This window comes from Mya arenaria, chromosome 4, assembly GCF_026914265.1.
Source record: "Mya arenaria isolate MELC-2E11 chromosome 4, ASM2691426v1".
Lineage (NCBI taxonomy): Eukaryota > Metazoa > Mollusca > Bivalvia > Myida > Myidae > Mya > Mya arenaria.
Window position 1 is genome coordinate 51,309,891 of NC_069125.1, and position 6,000 is coordinate 51,315,890.

Here is a 6,000-nt window from a genome sequence, read left to right on the forward strand (position 1 = left end):
TTAGTGGCATTGCTGATTCATCACTCTCACCCACATTAATATTAAATTGTATCACCATTGAGTGATCGTTTCCTCAATTACATCTGTTTTATGAAACGACACTATTTCTAGACGTTATTGTTAATCAAGACGTATGTGACGTTTTTGAGTTGTTCTTTATGAACAGCAGGGGACCACTCAAAGCTGAAATTCAAGCTTCACCGAGTTTGATTCAAAAGTGTGCTTTTTCGGTCACGGCGACGTATATACACAACTACGGTGTACCTGATGTTTTGATGTTTGTATAACGTGCACTAGTTGTTATTTATTTAAAGAGTTTCATTTCATTTCAAGTGGCATTTACAATGTTTTTGTCAAACTAAATATATTATGACATTAAAGAAGTGGCTCATGTTTGTTAACCTTTGTCTGTGAGTGATTTAATATTGAATGTTACAACAAAGTCAAAGTATATTCCTGAAGGATCTCGAAAGATGTTATTTTCTAAAACTATTTATAGCAAATACTATTATTAGTATGGTATCTATGAAATGATGACTGCATAAATTCACGAACCGGCTTATATTGGTTCGAATATCAAGTTTAAGTCATACACGTTGATGTTCAACATCTAAATTAAATAAAACTACAATCTAGGACCAATACCAATCCTGATGATGTTACGCCACGGCGTTACACTCAGGGCACAGCGTTTTGAAATTTCAAATGAAGCGAACGTCACGATAGGATTTAAATGAAATTGACCTTATGCCATCTTGATATCTGAACGTATGGCCACGTAAAGGGCCGGCGAAAACAAGCCAATTATACAGCCACGGACAGCAATCTTTCAACAAAGTCTCAAAGGAGCTAATCACAAATATGAGGGGGCATAACTCTACAATTATTAAAGTCAGATTTATGAGTCTTGCTATACGTGTACGTATTGCCACTGGCAACATATCTAACAAGTTTCATTTGGATATCTTGACCGCATTTTTGTTAAATACGTTGCATGACGCCGCCCGCGACGAGGAAAACAAAATACCTCGGACTTATTTTAGACGAACTAAAAGGAACACACTCTTGTATTACCTATAAACTAAAGCGGGATTCTATGACTTTATGATTCAACTTCTAAAATATATGTTTTACTACTAGGTGTAGGTTATATGCATATGTATTCTTTTAATTTAGCAATGTTCTTTGCATCAAGAACAGCTTCTGTATAAAGGGATATTATTTAAAAACAAATATATTTTGTTGATGCAATGCCCTACACTAGGTCATAAAAAACTAAAAATAATTATACCCCAACTCTGTTGGACAGACCAAATAACTGATGAAAATCAACAGCTCAGTTAATGATTTGCATGCAAAAGGATTAGATTTAAAATATATATTTTCTCTTTTCGATCATAATTTCAATTCATGCAAATTTGTGTTATATTTCATATGCCAACAAGTTTAAATACAATCTGCCCTCGAAAGCTAGGGATGAGCACTAGCGGATCCATGAGGGGCACCCCCCAATAAATTGCCATGTTTACTTTTTCTTACAATATAGGAGGAAACAAAGTAATAAAATACGCCCAAATGCAACATTTCAGACAAGGAATTGTTAAATTTTCTAGTGGAGTACCCCTTCCCATACACCCCGCCCCCGACAAGATTGCGCCTCGGAGGGAGCGGCACAAGTCAATTGCTTACTCCCCTAAGTTACGCCCATCTAACTTGAACTCCTGGAACCGCCCCTGATGACGCTCCAAATTTCATGTTTTAAACAAGGTAATATACGTCAGCTTCATTTCACTTGTGGACTGAAAAACATTTTTTTATTTTTCCCGACTCAAAACTGCATTTAGAATAAAATCTACATTTTAAGCCAATGAAATCGCAGATAGGCAATCATTAAGTACTAGACTTAATCATTAAGAATTTCATCTTTCGCGGGTGTTTAAAGGTCAGCCTACTGCCACTCAACCACTGAACAGTCTGTGTCAGATTTTTCGTTGTCAATGTATCAGCCAATGAGGTAGTATCCTGAGACAGTTAGATGACCTGAAGTCATATTTTAATGATTAAGAAAGGATACTCTCATTCCGCCTATTCTTAATCATTAAAATGCTATGTCATGTTATCTTACTGTTTATTGTGAGATCGATCGCGAGACCGTCAGAATCCACCTTTTTGTGCATTTTCTAACACATCGCGGTATCATACAAAAAAGTAAATTTTAATCTGATTTGATGGTAGCCGTGTACGTCCACGTTTTTTTATTTCGATATAGGAGAAAAAGAGTAATAAAATACGCCAAAAATGCACCATCTCGGACAAAAATTGTTAACATGTTCGTGGGGGAGTACCCTGAACCTCACTGCCAATGCTTAAAACGTAATAAATTTCGGTTCTAAGGGTGGGGGGCAAGTCAAAAGGTTACGCCCCTAAGTTACGCCCACTCTAACTTTAAAATCCTGGACCCTCCACTGACATACACATACTTTTTGCATTTTCGTGTGACTGATAACACTGTCTGTTTTTATTTGATTTTACTATCTCTCATTGCCATTGACGTACTATATAAACTATAAATACATATCTTTACATGTCAAAATACTTCCCTATGTAAATTCATTTGTTTTTGGCCACATATGATACCATATTGAATCATCTACCATTTTAATACTTATTTTTTGCAGCGTTCGCTACTTACCAATACAAATATTTGGACGATGCTCACCTAGTTCCCCAGTTACCTATATAATTATATCAGTCAGTCCCTGAGTGATCATGCACCGGGATGATGTTACACAAATATGTCTACCGTCTCATCGAGATGGGTTAGTTCTACAATAACTCAGGAGAGGAGAAAAATGTATGTAAAAGCTAAATGGTAACTTCAAGAATCAAGAATAGATGAATAAATACATCAATAAAACGTTCGCACTAGCTGACTATATACATATATATGTAATATATTGAAAGTACCAGAACTAAATAAATGTTCATTTGGTAAATGTTTATTATTTATTTGTGCCGTACGTATGATCAGCAGAAAAGTGGTTTAAACAAGAATACACGAGTTTAATTATTGCATTGCGTGAACACCATAAGAAAGAAAACATACACATACTTTCCAAAGCATCATTGCCCTAGTTTAACCTTCAAATGCAAATGATATGGCATATTTTTTAATGTACAACCTCTATATGGCAATGTTTTACTATGAGCTAAACATAACCGAAACTAGCCACTGTCCACTTATCTAGTTATTGATTGCCAACGTTGTCCTTCAAACTCCATATTCCCTTAATACCATTCTATAACCTCCTATCCTATAGAAAACAACAAAATCAATACTTTTCAGTGGTATTATTTTGGAAGTCTCAGTGAAGCGATTTGGGAAACCGATTAACACATACAACATGAACTTGCAACATGCGCAAAGTATGTATTATTAACAACATGCCTGACAAAAATGGAGCTTACAGACGTGATCGACTGGCCGAGGAAAAACTGAGATAAAACCCTCCTTCTGGGGAAAACTCAGAAACCTCTGCCCGTTTGTCATCCATATTTACAGGATTTGTCTCGTACCACTAGATGTCGGGCCTCATCACCCATAAGCTCCCTAACAATAAGGTATAAAATGCATATCATTTATATGATTCATGTCACATACTATATCTAAATATACAAATACAACGCTATGTATACAAGTGAGAACAAAAAGATCATTCATATGATGAAATTGCATAATAACAGAAAACTTTCACCTTAAACATTTGCTTGTAAATTTTTTCAATCAATTGTATCGATGTGAGCGTATCGGCTTCCCAGCGCTGAATGCCTTTACATTCATATACGCACGAGATACTCGTGCCTATGAATCACTCGTGCATATAAAACGCCACCTGGCGGTTATTCCATTACAAGGGAAAATAATTTTCTTCTAATTCGTTTCACTCAAACGCAGAAAATAATATTCAAATGGAGGAGGACATCTTCTGTTGCCGGTAACTTCAGCATCAGAGTGATATATGAGTTTGACATTGGAAATGTGTGGGCGGTGGTTTGCACTGTCAGGTTATAAGATTCGCGCGAACTTGCGCGGTTTTACACTGAGTAATATATTGGGATTTGATCCGCAGTTGAATGGCATGTCCGGTAACATATAATATCTACCACTGTCTACAGAAACTTTTAGACACAGTTATGTATTTAGACATTTTGTAATTTATTGTTTCACAGTAAGGCATTGTGCATTGTGTTCGATGTTGTTCTTTGTTCTCAGTACTTTTCGATAGTCACTTTAGCAAACCGATTTTAAGTAGTATTTACCAAATCGCCTTTAACCACAGTTGAACTTAGTACTAAGTACTGCAGAGGCTAAGAGCGTGCATGCCGACACCAATCTTCATTGTTCCAACACACATTAAGAAGTAAAAATCGTTAAAAAGTTAAACTCACAATAGATCAGAGCATACAAGTAACATATTTGAATACATGTAAACTTCACAGTTTTGTTCGTTTATTAGTACATACACAAATCATACACATACACTCTACACTTACTGACATTAAGATTACACAGTTGAATGATGATCTAATATCGTATCACTGCAAATCATTTTTACATTAACCTATACACGGCCTCTAAACGCCAGCTCCACCACTTTACGGTGATGCAAAGAAAAAGAGCTGTCGACACTTTCGACATTCATTTAACGGACATTTTTCGAAAATAGGAGAATGTGGTACCGTGTAAGAACACTTCTACGACTAGGGCAACAGCGCCACCACTTTTATAAATATGTGCATTTTTCCTTTTTAAGAAGTGCTTATCAGTTTTGTTGTGTTCCGGCATAGGTACTATACATAACAGTTATAATTGCATACGTGAGAATGTTCTTACGGGGTGTGTAAGCACCGAAATGTACTTGCTATGAAATCAGATCTCAAAATATGCACAAGTCCTATTCGGGAGAAAAGCTCCTGGCACCACAGTTTGCACAATATTGAAACGAAATAGTAACCAGCCTACAGTAGAAGTGTTCTTACACGGTACCACATTCTCCGATTTTCGAAATATGTCCGTTAAATGAAATTATCATATAAAATATAAATCATACCCACGTTTGTTCATGTAAACATAGGGCACAGCTCCACCACGGAAGTGTCGACAGCTCTTTTTCTTTGCACCACCGTATGGTGGTGGAGCTGGCGTTAAGAGGCCGCGCTATAGTATAATCGAATACTATGAGAATAAATACATTACTTTCTAGCATATATTCGTAGTTTTATGAAACAGTCGAAATTTGATTTTCGGACTTACTAACATAAACCAATCTAATACTAGTATTGATGTACATGTAGTTTATAATCAGGACTTGCAATCAACAAAGCTTGAATACATTAATACATGACATGTTTAGACAGGCACAATTAAAATATACAACCCTTCATTAGCATTAGGGTTTAAATGTATTTTTCTTTGTAAGCGTCGTAAAAAAGTGTTTCCAGTAACCGGACCGACCCTATTCCTACCCCCGACCCTTAACCTTTTTGCCGTAGTGTGGATGTCTTTTGGAGATGTGGAACATAAACACACCAGAATGGCAAGAAGGGTTTGGGGTCCTCCTCCAAGAGGCACACGTCAGTCTAAAATGGTGCATTTTGGTGTAATGTATGTTTTCAGCGGATTGGGGCGGTGTGAAGATGGGTGCCTGGTGCGACATAAACGATCAACGACAACCAAAGTACATGTACCAAATAAACAAGCAGTAGTACTGGAGACTCGCAATAATCTGTTTCAATTTGTCTTTTTTGGTACACTATTTACTGGAACAGTTATTCCATCTTTTTACAAACATCCAACAAAAACATGACTTTAATTAGAAAACTGTACTATTTTTGAAGAAATCGTTCATAAACTGAACGAGCAAAAATGTACAAACATAAACAAGTGCACTGTCTTTAGATTTATATTGGCATTTGTCAAATATCCTATAAAAAATTAAA